Source organism: Scyliorhinus torazame, chromosome 13 (genome assembly GCF_047496885.1).
Source record: "Scyliorhinus torazame isolate Kashiwa2021f chromosome 13, sScyTor2.1, whole genome shotgun sequence".
Taxonomy (NCBI): domain Eukaryota; kingdom Metazoa; phylum Chordata; class Chondrichthyes; order Carcharhiniformes; family Scyliorhinidae; genus Scyliorhinus; species Scyliorhinus torazame.
This window is the reverse complement of record NC_092719.1, coordinates 200,930,115-200,952,926: the sequence shown is the minus strand read 5'-3', so window position 1 is coordinate 200,952,926 and position 22,812 is coordinate 200,930,115. Positions and strand designations below refer to the sequence as shown.

Genomic DNA, 22,812 nt, shown 5'->3' with positions numbered 1-22,812 from the left:
GACCACCTGAGCACGTGGAGGCCTATTGCGAGACCCGATCAAAAGCAGAGTCAAAGAACCTAGCCAGATCGCAAAAAAAAAGCTGATATATGCTTTTACGTTCGTTGCAATAATCAGGCAACATTGGTAGACTGTTTTAACAAGCGTGGCTTGAAGAACATTGCAGCTGGATCCAAAGTTGGCACCATAACACATGCCGAATGCATGCAAACATAAGTTAGAGCAATAAATAGGCTTCAAATCAATTCACCAAGATTAGGAAAGCAACTAGCTGGCCAAAACAATTTGTTCAATAGATTTCCTGCAGAATTGCTGATGTTTAAAATGGCTCCATAATCGCAACTGGAGCCCACCAAATCCCGAAAAGCACAAGAAGAGAAATGATTACTGCAGCTCCATTTAAAAAAAAAGCTGTATTGCCCTGAGTATGTAAATGCCATGCATGTTAAACTGGCAGACCAATTAAGGCAGATGAAAGGGCCAGACCAGGCACAAAATTGGGCGTTATGGAGAAAAACATTTTAAGATATGTGATAACACAGGCTTGATTAAGAAAACAGGCTGAACAAGTGAATACAGTGCTATATTCAGTAGGTTCAATAGCTATCTGCATAATTGCCAGAGAAGGAATCAAGGATAATTTATTTAAAGTGATCTGATAATTTTGAAGAGGTCATGAAGTTATTTAACACAATTTTGGGGTAAGAAAAATTTGACAAGAGTCCAGAAGCCCGGGGAACCCATTGACTCTTTCATAACTAAGTTATACAGATTGGCTGAAGGCTGTGACTATGGTGACTTAAGTCAGAGCTCAGAAAAGGCCAAATTGGAGTGGGAGTGGCCAATGATACATTTTCAGATGTACTACAGTCTAAAGAATATCTGACTTTCGAAAAAGCTTTCTAAATCATCAGATAATCGAAAGGGTCATTGATGAAGCAGCTGGAGATGGGTAGACAGAGGACTCTGCCCTAAGGAACTTTGACAGTGATGTCCTAGAACTGAGATGATTGATTCCCAACAACTATCTTTCTTCGTGCAAGGTATGGCTGCAATCAATGGACAGTTTTCCCATTGAATCCAGTTTTTTTGGGACTCCTTGATGCCACATTTGTTCAAATGCTGCCTTGATGTCGAGAGCAATCACTCTTATCTCACCTCAGAATAAGGCATCAGCTGAAGATGAGAAATTTCTTCACTCAAAGATGGTGGGATATTGAACTCTCCCGCTCTATTCTAGAAAGCGTGGTTGTTGAACATATTCAAAACAGTGATCAATAAGTATTTGTATACCAAGGGATATGGGGGTAGTGCGGAATAGTTGAGTTGGGGTAGATCAGCTATGATCGAATTGAAAGGAACAACAAGTTCAAAGGGCTGGATGGCCTACTCCTATTTTTACTTCTTGGTGTGATTCAGCGGCCTTGTCACGCCCAATATGGAGCCGGGACAAAGCCATTGAATCTTACGAAGCCTCAATTAGGAATCACGATGCTTGAAATGTCGCACAAGATACAATGGAATGTCGCGACCTGGATCTATCTCTCACTGGGCATCCAGGTGTGCATATTTAAATGAGCCATTCTGCTCATTTATATATGCGCTTGCCCAATTCACCCGGGGCCCGGGATTCGCTGGCCTCGCTAGTGAGGCCTCAGCCAGGCGCTGCTTGGTACTAGTTAACAAAGTTGTGAACCACTCATGTTGGCACCTTGGGGAGTCTCGCTGGAAGTTGAGGCCCCTGGATAGTCAGGGACTGGGCAGGGTGGCACCTTTGCACTCCCCTTGGCACTGCCACCTAGCACTTCCAGGGTTCCTGGTTGGCACTGTCAGGGTGCAAAGCTGGCACTGTCAAGGTGCCCAGATGCCAGGGTTCAGGCCGAGGGGGTACCTTGTCCATAAGAGGTGGGGCGAGGGAGGAAGGGTAAGGGGTTAGAGGACCCTGGAAGAGGTAAATTGGGGTCCTGAGGTTGTGGTGGTCGAAAGGGGGCTGGGGGAGTCAAAAGATCAGGGCCGCCTTTAAAAATGGTGGCCAGATCTGTGAGTAGTCATCCAGCTCGCCAGTGCAGGAAACTACTTATAGTGGCCTCAACAGGGAGTTCCTCGCCGAGGCCAAAAAACCACCAAAGTGGCATTGAATAGTGGGGTCTTTCTTGGCACTGCAGCACCGAGAAACACCCCACTAAACTCGTCACTCAGCGGACTTTAACTTGAGTCCGCTGAATTGCGCTCCTTATGTCACATTCTAGCTTGCACTTATATAGAATTTTCAGCACAATAATGACAACGGCATTTTACACGGAGTTCTCCCACATTCAAAACAGTGTAAATCCAACATGAAACTAAGCAAGACTATGGTTGGTGTGACTTACCAGAAACAGCAAAATAATGTTAGCGGGAAAAAGTAAAAAGGATGCCTTGTGGCTATCTCTCAAATCAGTGCTCACAATTCTTCAACCACTTTTAAAAACGTTTTATTAAATACTGAAATAATAGCCGAATTCAAAAGCGTTCTTTCACCACTTTTCTTCAACTCCTATCATTTGGGATGATATACAAAAAGACTGCGGTATTACCGGCACAACGCCTATCATTCAGCAAAAGCTCACCAACCTGAAATGTGACAATGGGTCAGCGACTTGAAAGGTTAACCCCGCTTCTCTCACCATGGAAACTGCCTTGACCTACTGAGTATTTCACATTATTCTTGAGTAAATTGCATTTATTCAAATACTTCCTTAGCTTTTACTGAAAACACTGAACCCGGAATTTTACGGGGGGGGGGGGGGGGGGTTGGCTGCCACAAAAATGTGCTTTTCACTGCAGCCACAATGCTTCAGTACGGGGCGTGTACAGCAGCAGGGACAGGGGCGTGTACAGCAGCAGGGACAGCACCAAGTGAATTACTCTGTAATGGACGGTGTTGAGCAACTTAAATATTGTTGTGGCCGCACCCATCCAGAAACAGGGCGAGTATTCCATCAAATTTCTGATTTGAGTCTTGCAGGTGGAGAAAGTTTGAAGCGACTTCCGGTTGCGGCGATGCGGAGCTAAGCTGCACGTTTCGGCAGTTCCCGCGACAACGGACTCTCCAGAGGAGCCCCAACTGAACTTTTTTGAATTGATCCCGTGTGGGAAGGTGCAGTAAGGTCCCTCCTTACGATATATGGCCGAGATCAGCGGTGGAGCGGCGAAGAAAGCTCTGGAGCAGCGGCAAAATCGAGGGGGAAAAAGCAAGATGGCGGAGGGTGGCGAGCAAGCAGCATGGAGGCCGGACCAGCAGGAGTTCCTTAAGCACTGTGTGGAGGAGCTGAAAAAGGAGGTGCTGGCACCAATGCTGTTGGCGATCGAGGGGCTGAAGAAGACCCAGAGGACCCAGGCGGTGGAGCTTCATGAGGTGAAAGATAAAATGAATGACAACGAGGACGAGATATTGGGCCTGGCGGTAAAAATGGAGGCGCACGAGGCGGTGCACAGGAGGTGGGCCGAGAGAATTGAGGTCCTGGAGAACAGGTCGAGGAGGGAGAACCTCCGGATTCTGGGTCTTCCCGAAGGAGTGGAGGGAGCTGATGCCGGGGCATATGTGAGTATGATGCTCCATGCGCTGATGGGTGCGGAGGCCTCTCCGACCCCCCTGGAGCTGGAAGGGGCTCACCGGGTCCTGGCGAGGAGACCCAAGGATGATGAGCCGCCAAAGGCGATAGTGGCAAGGTTCCATCGCTTCGCGGACAAAGAAAGTGTGCTGAGATGGGCCAAGAAGGTGCGGAGCAGTAGATGGGAGAACGCGGTGATCCGAGTTTACCAGGATTGGAGCGCGGAGGTGGCAAGGAGGAGAGCTGGCTTCAATCGGGCCAAGGCGATGCTGCATAAAAAAAGTCAGGTTCGGCATGCTGCAGCCTGCGCGACTGTGGGTCACTTATCAGGACCGACACCATTATTTTGAAACGCCAGAAGAGGCTTGGTCCTTTATTCAGATGGAAAAACTAGACTCGAACTGAGGGGATATGGTTGTGGGGGGAGATGTTGGTTGTATATGGGGTTGTAAGTATGCGTAAAGAATAATTCATGGGTGAGAGGATGGATGGGGATGTGGGTAGAGTTCGGGTTCAAATTCCTAAAATTTCCCTTTTTTCTTTTCTGTAGACGAGATGATGATGATGGGGAATGTGGGCGTTGGTGCTGGAGGGAGGTGAGACTCGGGGATGAGGGAGCTGGGATAATGGCTGCAACAGGAGCTGCGCCACAGGGGGCGGGGCTGGTTCAGGAAAGCGCGGGCTTTTTCCCGCACCAAAAAGGGGGGGGGGAGAGGAGGAAGGCAAGGAGGAGAGTCTCCCACACGGAGATCAACGGGAAGGCAGACTCTCGGAAGTAATATGGGGGGAGCAAAAGAGCTAGATGTGGATCTAATGGGGGGGGGGGGGGGGGAGGGGGGATTCTAGGGTTGCTGCTGCACTGCCCGAGGGGGAACTGAAAATGGAAGAGGTGGTCGGGGTGGGGGTTCTCCGCCTGGGGGACTGGAGGGTGCGGGAGGCGCAAGCACGGGACTGGCCTAAGATAGGAGATGGCTAGTCGGCGGGGAGGGGTAACCCCCCAATCCGGCTGATCACGTGGAATGTGAGAGGCCTAAATGGGCTGGTTAAGAGGGCCCGAGTATTCGCGCACCTAAAGGGACTGAAGGCAGACGTGGCCATGCTTCAGGAGACACATCTGAAGGTGGCACAGCAGGTCAGGTTAAGGAAGGGATGGGTGGGACAGGTGTTCCATTCGGGGCTGGATGCGAAGAATAGAGGGGTGGCAATACTGGTGGGAAAGCAGGTGTCGTTTAAGGCCAAGAACATAGTAGCGGATAAGGGAGGCCGATACGTGATGGTGAGTGGTAGGTTGCAGGGGACGGAGGTGGTACTGGTGAATGTATATGCCCCGAACTGGGACGATGCTGGATTCATGAAACGGATGTTGGGGCGTATTCCAGACCTGGAGGTAGGGAGCTTGATAGTGGGTGGGGATTTTAACACGGTGCTGGACCCAGCATTAGATCGCTCCAGATCCAGGACGGGGAAGAGGCCGGCTGCGGCCAAGGTGCTTAGGGGGTTTATGGACCAGATGGGGGGAGTAGATCCGTGGAGATTTGCCAGGCCTTTGGCCAGAGAATTTTCTTTTTTCTCCCACGTGCATAAGGCCTACTCCCGGATAGATATTTTTGTTCTGGGCAGGGCATTGATCCCGAAAGTGGAGGGAACGGAGTATTCGGTCATAGCCATTTCAGACCATGCCCCACATTGGGTGGAGTTAGAGCTGGGGGAGGCGAGGGACCTACGCCCGCTGTGGAGATTGGATGTGGGACTGCTGGCAGACGAGGAAGTGTGCGGGAGGGTGCGGCGGTGTATTGAAAGGTATCTGGAGGCCAACGACAACGGGGAGGTGCAGGTGGGAGTAGTATGGGAGGCGGTGGTCAGGGGAGAGTTAATCTCCATCAGGGCTCATAGGGTGAAGAGAGAGGGCAGGGAATGGGAGAGGTTAGTGGGGGAGATTTTAAGGGTGGCCAGGAGCTATGCAGAGGCTCCTGATGAGGGACTACTCAGGGAGAGACGAAGTCTCCAGACGGAGTTCGACCTGTTGACCACAGGGAAGGCAGAGGCACAGTGGAAGAAGGCACAGGGGGCGATATATGAATATGGGGAGAAGGCGAGCCGGATGCTGGCAAATCAGCTCCATAAGAAGATGGCAGCGAGGGAAATAGGCGGAGTCAAAGATGGCAGGGGAACTACGGTGCGGAGTGCGGGGAAAGTGAATGAGGCTTTTAAGGCCTTTTACGAGGAACTGTATAGGTCCCAGCCCCCAGGGGGAAAAGAGGGGATGTGGCGATTCTTGGACCAACTGAGGTTCCCAAGGGTGGAGGAGCAGGAGGTGGCTGGTTTGGGGGCGCCAATTGGGGTGGAGGAGCTGGTTAAAGGACTGGGGAGCATGCAGGCAGGGAAGGCCCCGGGGCCGGATGGGTTCCCGGTGGAGTTTTATAGGAAATATGTAGACCTGTTAGCCCCGTTGCTGGTAAGGACCTTCAATGAAGCAAGGGAGGGGGGGACCCTGCCCCCGACAATGTCGGAGGTGACGATCTCTTTGATCTTGAAGCGGGATAAGGACCCACTGCAATGTGGGTCGTATAGACCGATCTCGCTCCTTAATGTAGATGCCAAGTTGCTGGCAAAAATGTTGGCCACGAGGATTGAGGACTGTGTCCCGGGGGTGATTCACGAGGACCAGACGGGATTCGTAAAGGGTAGGCAGTTAAATACTAATGTGCGAAGGCTCCTAAATGTGATAATGATGCCATCGGTGGAGGGAGAAGCGGAGATAGTGACAGCCATGGTCGCGGAGAAGGCCTTTGATCGGGTAGAGTGGGAGTATCTCTGGGAAGCGTTGAGGAGGTTTGGGTTTAGGGGAGGGCTTATTAGTTGGGTTAAGCTCCTGTATAAAGCCCCGGTGGCGAGTGTGGTCACGAACCGGCGGAGGTCGGAGTATTTCCGGCTGTATCGAGGGACGAGGCAGGGGTGCCCCCGTCCCCTCTGCTGTTTGCATTAGCAATTGAACCTTTGGCCATGGCGTTAAGGGAGTCGTGGAAATGGAAGGGGGTGGTCCGAGGGGGAGAGGAACATCGAGTGTCGCTGTACGCAGACGACCTGTTGCTGTATGTGACGGACCCAGTGGAGGGGATGGTGGAGGTAATGCAGATCCTACGGGAGTTTGGAGATTTTTCAGGCTATAAGCTCAATGTGGGAAAGAGTGAGCTCTTTGTGATCCATCCGGGGGACCAGGGAAGAGGGATAGACGACCTACCGTTGAGGAGGGCGGAAAGGAGCTCTCGATACTTGGGGATTCAGGTAGCTAGGAGCTGGGGGGCACTGCACAAACTTAATTTGACGCAGTTGGTGGAACAGATGGAGGAGGATTTTAAAAGGTGGGACATGTTGCCACTCTCGTTGGCGGTTAAAATGGTGGTCCTCCCGAGATTTCTTTTTCTATTCCAATGCCTCCCAATTGTGATTACTAAGGCCTTCTTTAAGAGGGTAAGCAGGAGCATTATGAGATTTGTGTGGCGAGCAAGACCCCGCGGGTAAGGAGGGGGTTCCTGGAGCGTAGCAGAGATAGAGGAGGGTTGGCGTTGCCGAATTGGGCAGCTAACGTGGCAATGATCCGTAAGTGGGTGATGGAGGGAGAGGGGGCGGGGGGGGCGGCGGCATGGAAGAGGTTGGAGATGGCGTCCTGCAAGGGAACGAGCCTGGGGGCGCTGGTGACGGCACCGCTGCCGCTCTCGCCGACAAGGTACACCACGGGCCCGGTGGTGGCGGCAACGCTAAAGATCTGGCGGCTGTGGAGACGGCACAGGGGTGCGACGGGAGCCTCGGTGTGGCCCCCGATCAGAGACAACCATTGGTTTGTCCCAGGAAGGATGAACGGGGGGTTTCAGAGCTGGCATCGGGCAGGGATTAGAAGAATGGGGGACCGAATAGAAGTCCGGGTCAAGCTAAGCTGGGGGCTAGCACTATTTGGAGTAGTGGACGAGCCGGGAGTGCAGGAGGCGAAAGAGGCCGGTATTCTGGCCTTTGCGTCCTTAGTACCCCGGCGAAGGATCTTGCTAATGTGGAAGGAGGCGAAGCCCCCCAGCGTGGAGGCCTGGATAAACAATATGGCAGGGTTTATCAAGTTGGAAAGGATAAAGTTTGCCTTGAGAGGGTCTGCGCAGGGGTTCTACAGGCGGTGGCAACCGTTCCTAGATCATCTCGCGGAGCGTTAGATGAAGGTCGGACAGCAGCAACAGCAACCCGGGGGGGAGGGGACATCGTTCGGGGGGGGGGTTTCTCTGGGGGCATGTGATCAAGAAAACACACGAATGACCCGGAAACTGACGTGTACAGGAAGAATCCAATGTACAAAGTTCTGTATCGTATTGACTTGCTATGTTCATGTCTTGCCACGCGAGTTCTCTTTCTTTTCTTTGTTACGGGGGGGGGGGGTTGTATGTAAGGTGGAAAATATTGTTGAAAAAATTCTTAATAAAAACATATTTTTTAAAAAAGAGAAAGTTTGAAGCGTCATGAAGTGAGCCCCAACCTCAGCTCTGTTTAAGTAGCCATGGTATTTATATAGAACATAGAACAGTACAGCACAGTACAGGCCCTTCAGCCCACGATGTTGTGCCGACTATTTATCCTAATCTAAGATCAACCTAACCTACACCCCTTCAATTTACTGCTGTCCATGTGCTTGTCTAAGAGTCGCTTAAATGTCGCTTATATAGCTGGTTCAGTTCAACTTCTGCTCAAAGATGACCGTTAGATGTTCATGGCAGGGGTCTTGCTGATGATGGTGCGATTTTGGATCATGGGGAGGTGGTTAGGTTTTACTGTTTAATATGGTCACTACTTGTCACACAAATATTATCAGCCACATGTTAACCCACGACTTGAGCCGACTTCATTTATATGAAGTATAAATGTAGCTGAACATGATGGAATAATCAGCAAAAATTCCAACTCCAAAGGTCAAAATATGTCCTTGGCATCCAGTATCAGTATGGTGCAAATGAAGGGGAATGCATTGGGAAATGCACTTGTCAATATTGCACATGTTGGATGCAGTGTGATTGTGCACCCAAAGGTTCCCAAACATGACATGCACAAGTTGACTCCAAGTCACTTCAGTTGTGCAAGAACATCTAAAAGGCCGGTGAACTAAAACAAATCAGTTGTGCTCTACAAAAAAAAAAAAAGAGGATCCATTGATTGGATGCTCTTTAAACTATTTGCCTGAAGGAAGCTTGAGGACATGCAAGAACAGGAGCAGAAACTCAAAAATTCCCCATATACATTAGTCACCCGAGTACCCCGTTACACCGAAAAATTGACAGAGCAGGAAATTGCAGTCATTGTCTCAACTGATTTGATCCTTTTCCTAATACAATGCCACTCACTAGAGCTCTGATGAAGAGGTGCTGTACTTTACAATATTTCTCAGCTTGACCCAAACAGATTGTCCTGTTAACAGTTGAGGCTGAATCTACTTTAAAGGAAGCACGATTTTCATGTGTTACTCAATTAATTGCTGCTAACTTCCTGTACCACCAAGGAGTTATGTGAACACTGGTACTTTAACAAGTGTTAGAAACTGCTCAAAATTCTCTCCTCAGACACAACCCAATGTCATGAAGATTGTAAGATAAAATCTAGATTTGTGATCCTAGCTATTTTTAAGATCTTTAACAAACATAAAAAAACAGACATGTCACATGTACTCCATTTGCTTTTACTGAAGTCCTAGTGACTGGCTAGTGACCTGCCAGTCCCCTATCATTTTGTGACAGGCCAATAGTCCGACTACGATGACACATTCCCTGTTACCATTTGAAGAATTACAACAATGCAGATTTACATGAATGCCCGATATGATTGCATTTTACATCCAGTTTGAAAGGGGGAAGTGTGGGTCTAAAAAGATTATTTTAAGCTTCAGTAAGTGCAATTATGTGCGCATGAAAGCTGAACTAGCTGAGTAAACGGGAATACAAGGTTAGAGGTTAGATCAATAGAGAGGCAATGGCAGACATTTAAGGGGATATTTCACATTACTCAGTTACAAGCATATTCCTACTATAAATAAAAAGTCTAAAGGGCGGGCCCACTGTCTGCGGTTAACTATAGAAATCAGAGAAAACATCAAACTTAAGGAAAAAGCATCTAACAGCGCAAAGCTGAGTGGCAGGTCAGAATATGGTAAAGAATGACAAAAGATTAATCATGAGAAAGAAATTAGAGTATGAGAGGAAGCAAGCTAAAAATGTGAAATTAGATAGCATGAGTTTCTCCAGGTATTTAAAAAGGAAAAGTGTAAGTGAAGTGAGTGTTGGTCCTCCAGAGAGTGAGAATGAGCCAATAATCGATAAGAAAACGACAGATGAAATGAACAAATATTTTGCTGCTGTCTTCACTATAGAAGATATAAAGAACAGCTGAGCAAAATATGTAAATCAGGAGATGGAAGGGAGAGAGGAACTTGTTGAAATTACAATCACTAGGGAAGCGGTACTGAGTAAACAGTTGGAGCGGAGTGCTACAATTTCATCCTAAAATTTTAGAAGTGACTGATGATGTAGCAGATACATTGGTGTTAATTTTCCAAAATTCGTTAGATTCTGGAAATGTTCCATAAGACCGGAAAATAGCAAATATTCAAGAAGGGAGGGAGGCGGAAAACTGGAAACCATAGGCCAATTTGCTTGAAGTCCATCGTTCCGGAGGTGGTAGATTCGTCCATTGAGGTGGTTATAACTAGGCATTTAGTAGGAACTCGAGGTAATCTGGAAGACCCAGCATGGCTTTGTGAAAGGGAAATCATGTGTAACCAAATTATTGGAATTCTTTGAAGGAGTAGCATGCGCTGTGGAAGAAGGGGGAGCATATAGACATACTGTACTTGGAATTCCAGAAGGCACTTGATAAGGTGCCACATCAAAGGTTATTGTGAAAAATGAAAGTTCATGGTGTAGGGGGTAACATATTGGCACGGATCGAAGACTGGCTGGGTTGGCAGAAAATAGAGAATATGCATAAGTGGGTCTTTGTTTGAGAGTGGCAGAATATGCCGAGTGGTGTCCTGCAGGGGTCTGTGCTGGGGCCTCAACTTTTTACAATTTGCGTCAATTACTTACATGAGGGGCGCAAAGGCATGGTAGCTAAATTTGCAGATGACACAAAGATAGGTAGGAAAGTATGTTGTGAATAAGGAGGTTGCGGACAGGTTAAGTGAGTGGGCAAAAATCTGGCAGATGGGAGTATAATGGGGGCTGGTTTAGCTCAGTGGACTAGACAGCTGGTTTGTGATGCAGAACAAGGCCAGCAGCTTGGGTTCAATTCCCATACCAGCTGAGAATTCTGAGTTCTCCCTCCGTGTACCCGAACAGGCGCCAGAATGTGGCGACTAGGGGCTTTTCACAGTAACTTCATTGCAGTGTTAATGTAAGCCTACTTGTGACAATAAAGATTATTTATTTATAATGTGAGAATGGTGAGTTTGTTCACTCTGGCAGGATGAATTAAAAAAAAAAAAAGAGTATTACTTAAACAGAACTGCAGAACTCCAAGGTGCAGTGAGATCCAGGTGTTCTACTGCACGAATCACAAGAAGTTAGTATGTAGGTACAGCAAGTAATTAAGGTCAATGGAATGCTTCCCTTTATTACAAGAGGAATTGAAAAAAAGAGTAAGGATGTTATGCTTCAGTTATATAGGGTGCTTCTGCTATTTTGTATATTTGTGGTTCATGTGATTGCCCCATAACAGTACATAAGTAATTCCATAGAAATGCATTGTGATTTTAAAACTAGTTCTAAGTCACTGTGCAGGAACAAAAGGACAGCTACATGCCACACACATTATAGGCAAAAGCACCTGCATTCCTGTATTCATTATACCTATCTCCTAGCTTCAGATTTGTTTGAATACATTATGCAAAAGTGCAAGTGCATAGGGCTGGAAAAGTTAAGAAGAAAACAATTCCTTTTGTACTTCAACTTGGAAGGCAGTTTAACTGATGGTCAGGAACAGATGCAAAGCCAGGTAATATCTAGTGAAAGAGAAAGATAAATGGGGGGGGGGGGGGGGCAGAGAGTGTGGTGACAGTCAGTTCTCATCTGCTTCCACTTCCTTAAGACATACAAGACAGATTTTAAGAGCACTGTGTTCTGAATAACAGTTTCAAAAATACATCTGAAAACATGGTCCGCATAGTCTGACTTTTAGCAGCATTTAACTTACCGATTGCTGAAATGCCACTGTGCGTGGAAGTGTTAATCCTCGCAATGAATTGCAGGAATCAGTGAAAAAAACTGCAACATAACTGGAACACTTGTTGCAAGGAAAAGGTTTTGGAAACACCCAAGCAGCAGGAAGTGACTAAGAATCTTGTGACTGTCTTACAAAAAATATTCTTGAGCAATTCCCCTTTACAATCTTGTCAGAATAAACACATGCAAATACCACTTTCTTTGCTTGGTCACCGTTAAGCGTTATGATTTGAAGTGCAAACTTAGAATCAGAAAGATAATTTCTTCAAGCCCAGAGTTGTGTTGAACTTAGTTGCACTTTTTATTTTAAAAGTTTATATTATACAGAATGGAAAACTAAAACATAATTTAGAGTCCCAACCACCATTGTTACGGTATGATTATTTTGGTAATTTGGGAATGAACAAAGCCAATTTTTACTTGAACAGCAAGTGAACAGACAATGGAAAGATTACTGAACCCAAAATCTTCTGTAGTATGGGACCACTTTTATTCAATTTCAGGTTTAAATTTCCAGCCTCTCCTGCATCAAGTCCTGGCTCAGCCACAATTCCCCACATCTCAATATCCACAAAACTGATGCAATTTGTCTTCACCCCTTCAACTACCTCCTCTGTTTGCTCTGACTGAATCCACTTCATCTTCTGTTGAACTGAGAGTTGAGTATTAAATCCCACCTCAGAAGGTGGAGTTTCCATTTGTTTTCTGCCAAGTTTCAAGTTCAATAGGCTGAATTTGCACAAAGCAAGAGGGAGTTTTAAACATAGGATTAAGTGTGCTCAAATATGCTTACATTTGTGTTTTCCACAAAGTTTTATGTTGGTTCAAGATTCAATTCACCTGAATCATGCTCACAATCTGGCCATGCCCTCCAAGTTGAAATTGTGAGATTCCACTGATCACACACATTTCTGAAGACTGTTCAAATTATGCTCATTTTGTTAGACTCATATCTTAAAGGATTTTTGATTAGGAAATATCGAATTTATTAATTTGAAACACTTGTCAGTTTCTCAAGTTATTAAATGGTTTTATATAATGTTGTCATTTTCAGTGATTTTATATCAGATTTCTCAAGAGGTGGAGTACCCGACACCCTTATAAAAATGCATAATTTTGGCGAATAACTCATTGCCGACTATATTAGTAAAACATTCTGAAAAATATCAAGAATGCCTTTTATTGTGAGGAGCAAAAGAACAACCTGATTGAGCTGGTTCATGGAAGATTCTGTGAATACATTTATGCAGAAACTTGAACTTTAACCTAACCCTCGGCTTCAAACTCATTTTGGTGGTAAATTCATTGCAAGGTCCTTTCTCACCCCTTCTAAAATTTCAGGCCTCAACCGGGACCTGGGATTCATGTCGCATTACATTAACCCCCACCATCTGGCCTGCGAAATCCTACCAACTGTCCTGGCTTGACACAATTCACACCTCTTTAACCTGGGGTTACCCCATCTCTGGATCTGTAAAGATTTAATCACCTGCTAATGCTCATATTGCAAGCATTGTCTGGCATCTTTGAATCTGTCTATATATATATATATATATATGTTTCTGGAACATACCTCTTCATTCACATGAGGAAGGAGCAGCGCTCTGAAAGCTAGTGACATCGAAACACACCTGTTGGACTTTAACCTGGTGTTGTAAGACTTCTTACTGTACTCACCAAAGTCCAACGCTGGCATCTCCACATCACCCTTCTAAAGAAACTGTTGTCCATGCTTTCTTCACTTTGAGTACTTTTAAGATCTACATTGGGCCATTCCCTTTGTTGCTGAGGATGGCAACCTTTTTGGCAACTTTAGTATCTGTACAGGCCAGGAGCACAAAACATAGGAGTCCATGGCAAATTGGGAATGGGGTCACGTAACCCACGTAATGGGGTTGCTGTTCTAACGTAAGGATCACCAACTCCTCACTTCACCAGTTCATAACTACAAATATGAAAGGAAGCCTGATTCAAAGTACTGGGTCCGGATTTTCCTGTTGGAAATGGGTCAGATTACAATGGGCAACCCACCTGTTGGTAATTGGGAGTGAATCAGGATTTTGATAAGGTTGGGTCATAATTGATAGAGATGAGTCTGTTGCCCAAATAGGCAGGCACGAAGGCCAATTCTGGAGTGCACAAGATAAAAGGCACGCCTCAGCTACCACTGTTGTGCCTGTGAATTTGGTTGCCATTTGAAGTGCTGTCAAGTCTAATTAAGGCACATTAAAAAATTGTCCTGCTGCCTCTCTATAGTGTATTCTATCTGAAACTCCTTTTGCAAACACCTACTTAATGAGCCAAAAATGATCTGTGAAAAACTTGGCATGGGCCATTGCTTTGAACCGTAACACTGCCGGCTCAGGGCTTAATTCCAATTAATGTGAATGAGTGATGGCCCTTTGTTTTCTCTCATGTGTGCAGACCGGGGCCCAGATTTTGTCGATGGTAACCGTCTTATTGTGCTCAGGCTTTTAGGGACTTGCTATCCTGGCGCAATGAGGGGTACAGGAGAGGTGCAGAAGTGCTGAGGCCATGTCCCCTTTGATGTCTATAGTGGAAAGTATGTCCTTTGAGGCTCAGCAGCACTGTAGCTTTTTAAAAAGTTCTTAAATCTATTTTGTTTATCTTTGACAGGCTGTTGATTGCTTTTTAAATATTTATTTATGGGATATGGGCGTGGCTGGCTAAGCCAGCATTTATTGCCCACCCCCCGTCCCTAATTGCCTTTAAGAAGATGGCGGTAAACTGCCTTCTTGATATGCTGCAGTCCATATAATGCACGCAGGTATACCCAGTTAGAGAGGGAGTTCCAGGATTTTGAGCCAGGTGGAGGAACTGCAAAATATATTCCCAAGTCAGGAAGGTGAATGGCCTGGAAGGGACCATGTGCCTGCTTCCCTTGTCCTTCTAGATGGTAGCAGTCATGGGTTTAGAAGGTGGAAACTTTTGACCTTGTATAAACGTTAAAGCAATGCAAGTAAATGTGGAAAAAGGTGGAGCATGGCAATTGTTCTGCAATTTTGCTTTTAAGTACATTTTGTATAAGTCCAAAGAGGTGCAGGTTTTGTGGATTAGCAATGCTAAATTGTCCCTTAGTGTCCAGGGTTGTGTGGGTTAGGTGGGGTCACAGGGATAGAGCAGGAACCTGGTTAGAGTGCTTTTTCAGAGGGTCTGTGCAGACTTTTTGGGCAGAATGGCCTCCTTCTGCACTGTAGTGATTCTATGTTTCTAAAAATAAGGCCTCCCTGATACATTATCCACTGTAAATAATGTCTGGGCAGGTTGAGGGCATCAAGCTCAAGTCTTCAACAGCAGGATCCGTGTCGGATGCATCTACAGGATCTGGGCAGTGTTCCCCAGCCCTCTGCAATTTTAAAGTTCAAGGAGAAATACTGTGCACATGTATGCTTCAGATCATCTTCTAGATCCTGACACACAAAAGCAGTGAATGCTGTTACTCTGTTTGGGCCTGTAATTTTAAGATAATGCAGGCAACAGTAAAATGGTAGAATTGCACAGACCAGCTGCTTTGAGGGGGCTCGCTCAATAACGCTTAGATTAAATCCTAAAGTTGAGAGGTCACCCAATGAACGATAGAGTTCAATGAACCTTACTAACCTTGTCACACAGCAGAAAATCATTCCACGATGCCTTACACGAATTAGCAGTGAGGCAGCTAAGCCTACATATGAGGTCCTCATCATTTCTGTGTTACAGAACTCACTGGCTGCTCACATTCCTAGAATGTTCCTTCATTGATGATTTTCAAATCAAAATGTTTTGAAATGTACTTTTACAATTTTATGAATGAATTATATTTTTCAGGTTAAAAAAAGCTTTTTAGCTGGTGATCTAGTTGGGATGAAGCAAACACACATTTTGAGACCTGTAAGACCTCCACACCAATTGCAGGATGTCAGTGTTCAAGCACCAAGTGGAGCCAGGGAAGAACTGCTCCAAGATTTTTGTTGCATTTTTGAAGCAACCTCCAGGCGCTCATCAATGCTGTGAGGCGGGACCTGATCTTCGCGGAGGGATGAACACTGCCCCCAATCACAGCGAAGAACATCTGGCTGGAAATCATGGACTTGGTAGATTGGTAGATGCGCCTGGAGTATTTGAGCAAACCTGAAAGAGTCGGTCTTTATTTGCACTTGTTTTCCCTCATGTCCAGGTGCAGGGGTTGGTTTAGCACAGTGGGCTAAGCAGCTGACTTGTAATGCAGAACAAAGCAGCAGCGCGGGTTCAATTCCCGTACCGGCCTCCCTGAACAGGCGCCGGAATGTAGTGACTAGGGGCTTTTCACAGTAACTTCATTGAAGCCTACTTGTGACAATAAGCGATGATTGTTATTTTTGTTAGCTTTGTTTGTTCTGGTGGTTTCTGTATTCCCAATAGTACCACCTCCTCCTTCATTGCCTCAACCCTTTGCTGTGGCCACCTGATGCCCGGGCCTGCCACTGCACTTCTTCAAAGGCCTTTATTTTTGAGGGTGCAGCATTCTTTTCTAACTGCACCCTTCCTGTCGATTAGGTGTAGTCCATACAGTGTGGTTCTATGACAAAACGCCTTGAAGCACCTGACTTCTCTCTCTTCCATCATCTCTTGATATGCTCCTGCATATTTCCAATCTGGGGAGTGAGCTCTTTCATACAGTCACTAACCTTGAAAGATTTTTGCTGTCTGCTGATGCGCCTCCATTTCAATCATGCCTTCTCTAACTAATTCTAAACACTAAGGGCTCCCGATGACAGTCCGCCTCCCGCAAGTTGAGATCAATTTGAACTTGGGCCCAATATTAAGGCCTTAACTGCAATAACTGGCCCCATAAGTGGCACGGCTTAGCTTGGGCCCCATCTGTTTGAAGCCGAATGGGGCCAGGAAAATCCAATATCGGGTGTCTACTTAACTGTATAATTGTAATGCTAGATCCTATTCAAAATGCTGTTACAATCTCAGCTGATGTTACCACTGAACAGTCAGGTCGCAGAATGGAGCCCTGGCTAATGGTAAAGTTCTTGAAAGTGTGGATGAGCAGAGGGATCTAGGTGTCCATGTACATAGATCCCTGAAAGTTGCCACCCAGGTTGATAGGGTTGTGAAGAAGGCCTATGGAGTGTTGGCCTTTATTGGTAGAGGGATTGAGTTCCGGAGTCGGGAGGTCATGTTGCAGCTGTACAGAACTCTGGTACGGCCGCATTTGGAGTATTGCGTACAGTTCTGGTCACCGCATTATAGGAAGGACGTGGAGGCTTTGGAGCGGGTGCAGAGGAGATTTACCAGGATGTTGCCTGGTATGGAGGGAAAATCTTATGAGGAAAGGCTGATGGACTTGAGGTTGTTTTCGTTGGAGAGAAGAAGGTTAAGAGGAGACTTAATAGAGGCATACAAAATGATCAGGGGGTTGGATAGGGTGGACAGTGAGAGCCTTCTCCCGCGGATGGATATGGCTGGCACGAGGGGACATATCTTTAAACTGAGGGGTAATAGATATAGGACAGAGGTCAGAGGTAGGTTCTTTACGCAAAGAGTAGTGAGGCCGTGGAATGCCCTACCTGCTACAGTGGTGAACTCGCCAACATTGAGGGCATTTAAAAGTTTATTGGATAAACATATGGATGATAATGTCATAGTGTAGGTTGGATGGCTTTTGTTTCGGTGCAACATCGTGGGCCGAAGGGCCTGTACTGCGCTGTATTGTTCTATGTTCTATGTTCTAATAGACCATAACTTTTATCTTTTGTTTAGAGACATGGATGAACAGAGTCACAGGACTGCCAATTAACTTTAACAAAATAAAACTATCTAAGAGGAGGAAGTGGTATTGTCACTGGACTAGTAAACCAGAAACCCAGGGGACCCGGGTTTGAATCCCACCACGGCAGATGGTGAAATTTGATTCAATAAAAATTTGGAATTACAAATCTAATGATCAACTACTATTGTCGATTGTCGCAAAAAAACATCTGGTTCACTAATGTCCTTTAGGGAAGGAAAATTATCACCCTTACCTGGTCTGGCCAGACCCAGAGCAATGTGGTTGACTCTGAAATAGGCTAGGGATGGGCAATAAATGCTGGCCCAGCCAGAGCCGCCCACTCCCCGTAGATTAATAATTTTTAAAAAAAAATTTATTAAACAAGAAAGGTTTAACTCCTTCACTCAGTACACAGATTTTTAAGGACAACACAAAATATATCTTATACCATAATGTTCTCGGTAATTACACAGTCCCTGTAAATCAGGCCACCTGTGGTCAGACACACCATATTCTGAAACTATGTAGTAGATGCCCCACAATATAACTTGTCACACTATGAGCCAACTGGTCTCACTGGAATCTTACTTTCACCCCAGTATTTCCAACTCCACTCTTGGAAAAACACACCTTGGAATTTTCTCCCAAACAACAATTTTTCTCAGGTGCCTTAACCAAGGATCTACTTCTAGGAATTCAATTTACTCTGTATTGGATTACCACGTGAATTCAAGCTTCCACACTCTCTCTCAGGTACCCAGTCAGACTAACAGACCACGACTGCTTCACAGGTATATTAAGGTGTCATAGAATTTTTGATTTACTGGCTGGCTTCTCAATTTAAATCTGGTTCTTGCAGTTGTCTCTTTAACTTAGAGCACTTTCTTTGCTTTTTACTTTATCTTCACCCAACAGGACCTTGTTCAACTTCTTGTTCTTTGTTCCTTTAACCTAGTTGTTTCCCATGGGCATACTTTTTGTCCAAAGTCTCTGGTTTCTGGACTTTGTTCTTTTGGGAAGTCCACTCCCTGTAGCTCCCTTACCTTGTCTAGCTTCTTCTGGGTCCAGCTTAAAACTAAACTCAAAAGTTCTTTCCAATCTAGGGTGGCCCCTGGTTGCTAAGCAACAACCTAGTTTTCCTCTAAACCCTGTTTTCTTTCACATTGTAAACCCTTTTGATTACAATGCAGACACAATTTTAAAGTGACCAAAACCAACCAACTTGCAGATATCTTTGTTTAACATGAACTAACTAAAGTTTTAACCTTTTCTTATACAGAAATTATACTCACTTAGAGCTATACTTTGTTTCCATTACCCACAAATACAAATATAGGTAACTTAAAACTACCACTGCTTCCTGCCAATGCACAACAATTGCACCATGTGTAGAGCTGACTGACATGTTGAACAAATCACTATTAAGCTGTTCGAAGACATATTTTGTCACTCCCTCATCATCAAAGACCAACATCACAGTAAGTTGGATTTGAGTTAGAAATTCGTGGAGGTAATCGCAGGAGGGATAAATGACTGGACAAAGTTCAAACAGCTGTCATCAAACAAAAGCACCAAGAGTGCTTTGATACAAATTCTGATTCATGTGCTATTTACCCCAGCCACATAAATTAAAACAACATTAACACAAATAGGCAGCACGAGCCAAACATCCAAAACATTTTGCAGGCTAAAATAGGAGAAATGAGAAGCTTCTGAGAATGCAAATGGAACCACCTAGTCGTGTGAAGGCCAGAATATTAAAAAAAACTTGCAATGAAGACTGCGTCTGGACCACTCACATTGCTGTTGCTCTCAGATGCACAAACTGATGGAACATTAGGTTCAAACGATTGGATAAGATCTCAACAAGGTAAAATGATCGTATTAACTTTACAACAGGGGCACCCAAACTGGGGGTCATAACCCCAGTGTTGTTGCGGGATGAGCAATTGGGGTCACAAGCTGCCCCTCTTCCAAGGCAGCAATGAACGCTGTGTTGATGAATCTAGGTCCTAATGGAGCTCTTGCAACGGGTCACTTTTAAGAGAACTAAAGTTCCCAGTGTGCTCTACAGCAAGAGCCTAGCTGATTATCGTTTTGCTGCCTTGAGTTTGATCTAGTTGTATTCACTACGCTGCCCTCAGGCCACTTGACTCTTCCTGTGGCTTGCTCGCCATCTCCCCCTCCCGCCCATTGCCTCTCTCGCTCCCTTGGTTGCATCCTGCCCTCTTGGTGCCCCTCTCATGAGCCCTCATCCACAGGGAAATGGCGAGTTGGAAGGACAGTTGGCGAGGGAAGGGGATGAAGGCTGCGAGTCACAGGGAGGCAGCAATAGGAAGAGGCAACAAGCTTTCACATCACAGTGAGGGTAGAGTTAGAAAGATGTGGGTTTAAATATCGCTCCAAATGTTAAACACAGAATACAGGTGAACACTTGAGTACAGTACTAAAGAAGTGCTGCACTGGCAGAGGTACGGTAATTAGGATGAAATTTAATTTGGGGTCCTACATGTCCTCTCAAGTGCCACAAAAAATTCTATAGCATTACTTCAGACAGAGCTGGGGATTTTCTGTCCAACACTTATCCCTCAACCAACATCACTCATACAATAATTTACCTCATTGCCGTCAGCGGGAGCTTGCTATCCCTAAATCACAATAATAACTGGACTTCCAAACTACTTCATTTGCTGTGAAGTACTGCGAGATGTTGCAAGGTAATAAGAGGCGCTATATAAATGCAAGTCCACCAAACTCCATAATTAAATGTAATGAAATGTGCTGTCAACCTTTGCCACCTAATCACTTGAGATTTGAATGCATGTTTAGTAATGATATAATAGTGAAGAACAAATACTTACTACACCCATGATATCCATCAACCTGTTTTTTTAAAGAAAAAATAGATATTTTTTAAATTGGTCAAGATATCCGCTTAATGGCAGAGGAATTTTATATGAAACTGAATGACTTCCACCATTGCCCCTTACACAATTTAATCAACCGGCTGCACGGTCAGGAAAATGGTTGTGGTTAGTTTGAGACATTGCATCCAGATGCAAAGGTTGATTAAATTGTGGTTTGAAAATGGGGAAATGCATTAACGTACCACTTTTGTTTCTTTCCACAAGCAATAGGCAGATTTCATCAGATGGAAACCTCGATGGGTCGCAGGGCTTCTCTTTTACTATATGACTCTATGAATTGTTTAGTGGGTTTAACCAGTGAGCAGCTCTGCTGAACAGATCAATAAAGTCTCAATTGAAAGCGGGTCTGGGCTGAGTTTGCAGATCTTGGTAAAGGAGTGCTACTGTTAGATTCTCCAAGGAGGGAAAATTGGCCAGCTTGTGCATATAGCAGCTTCTGCAGGGAGGGAGAGGAGGCCAGATGATGCCAGAATCAGTTTTGATCATGACGTTGAATGACTCTCACTGTCAAGGCACATAGTCTAAGCTTCGATTGGCCTTAGAGTCCCCTTGTCTGTGGATAACAAGAGGGTTTAAAAACCAGGAAGGGTTACAAAAATCACCAGATGTTGCCTCGCTGTAATGAGTAGTGCCATCAAAGCAAGCATGCATTGATATTGGGTGAGCGCAGGACTGAGCTGGTTGTACTCCACAATGAATCTCAGTCCCAGAGAATCATTGCAGGAGTTCCTCAGGGTTGTATCCTAGGCCCAACCATCTTAGCTGCTTCATCAACGACCTTCCCTCCAGCATTCGACAACACCTCCCAAACTTGCGACCTCTCCTACCTGACAGGACAAGGGCAGCAGATGCATGGGAACACAACCACCTGCAGGTTTCCCTAGCTCCAAGTCACAAACCATTCTGGTTTGGAATTATTCTGCCGTTCCTTCACTGTTGCTGGGTCAAAATCCCTGAATTCCCTTCCTGCACCACAGTTGCCTGCAGGGGTTCAGGAAGCAACTCACCACCACCTTCCCAAGGGCAATTAGGTATGAGCAGTAAATGCTCACCTTGCCGGCAACACATTTCCCATTAAATAAATTAAGTGCCTGCCAGTGCTTAACGTCACACATTAACAATATGGTAGACGTGTTGCCAGTGGATATCAAAATATACTCCAACAACTGCCCGAGGAGAGAAAATTAGGAAAAAGAAATAAATAATTGATTCCCACCACCATCTTACAGAATTATGGATGCACAGAGCAAGTTTTGGTCATGTTGGGTGAGGCAGCATCTGTGGAGAGAAACAGAGTTAGCGTTTCAGGTCGATGACCCTTCATCCAACTGAGGAAAGACAGAAATGTTTTGACAAGTGAAAGGGAGGAGGGACAGGAAGAACAAAAGGGACGGTCTGAGATAGGATGGAGGGCAGGAGAGATCAAATGACAAAAGGTTCATGGTACAAAAGCCAAAGAGAGTGGTAACGGATATAAGTAAAGGAACAAAAAACATGTCCAGATAAGGAGTGAATGGCTGGTAGCAGCTGTCCATTTGCACAGTTAAGGAATAAAGAAACAAGAAAAAAAGCAACCAGCAAATAATGACACAAAAAAGTGGAAATTATGATCTAAAGTTGTTGAACTTAATGCCGAGTGCAGAGGACTGTAGTCTGCCAAGTTGAAAGTTACGATCCTGTTCATGAACTCAAGCAGATAATGGTTGTTTTTAGTACAGATTTTGTGTATTGCTTGAGACAAAAAAAAGAGACATTTTGTCAAAGGTCTTTGTCTTACATTTATCAGGAATATTTGCTAAATAATCTTCAGGATGCTAAAAATTACACTGGCAGTCAATTTAAGATGGTCAGTTGGTCTCGCAGTGTGGGGCATGTGTGTGTACTGGAAGCTTTTATATATTAATACACAGAGCTCTGCTCTTTGCAGATAGAAAGAATACATCGTACCTGTTTCAGCCAAACAAAAAATTGACAGTTCATTCCTCAAGGCAATCCATCGACCAATCAGGGCCCAGTTGCCTGGTTTAAATTTCAAACAATGTTTGACAGTTAACTGTCAGTCTCCATAAACTGGTGCATTCTCCATGGCAACACCTCCATCAATCAGAATCTACTTGCTAACCAATCAGCATTCTCTTCTCAAACAGTAATAAATTTGTTGATTTCAAGATGAAAAACTTTAGCGAACTGTCTCTTTTTTTAAGCAATACTCACGCTGATATGTGAAACTAACATTTGTACCACACAACTACCAGGCATGAGCATCTCCAACAAGAGACATTAAGCAA

The 22,812-nt window shown here is 45.2% G+C and overlaps 1 protein-coding gene across 10 annotated transcripts in view; it reads right to left on the bottom strand.

Moving 5' to 3' along the window:
• Window positions 1–22,812, bottom strand: part of LOC140388530 (hyaluronidase-1-like) — a 67,516-nt gene that overhangs the window by 39,239 nt on the left and 5,465 nt on the right. The window contains exon 1 of one of the 10 annotated variants that reach the window (XM_072472894.1): window positions 11,808–16,929. The exons of the other annotated variants lie outside the window; for them this stretch is intronic. The gene's annotated coding sequence lies outside the window, so the exon portion shown is untranslated. Of the gene's footprint in view, window positions 1–11,807; window positions 16,930–22,812 lie in introns of those variants that run through there. 10 annotated transcript variants of the gene reach the window in all.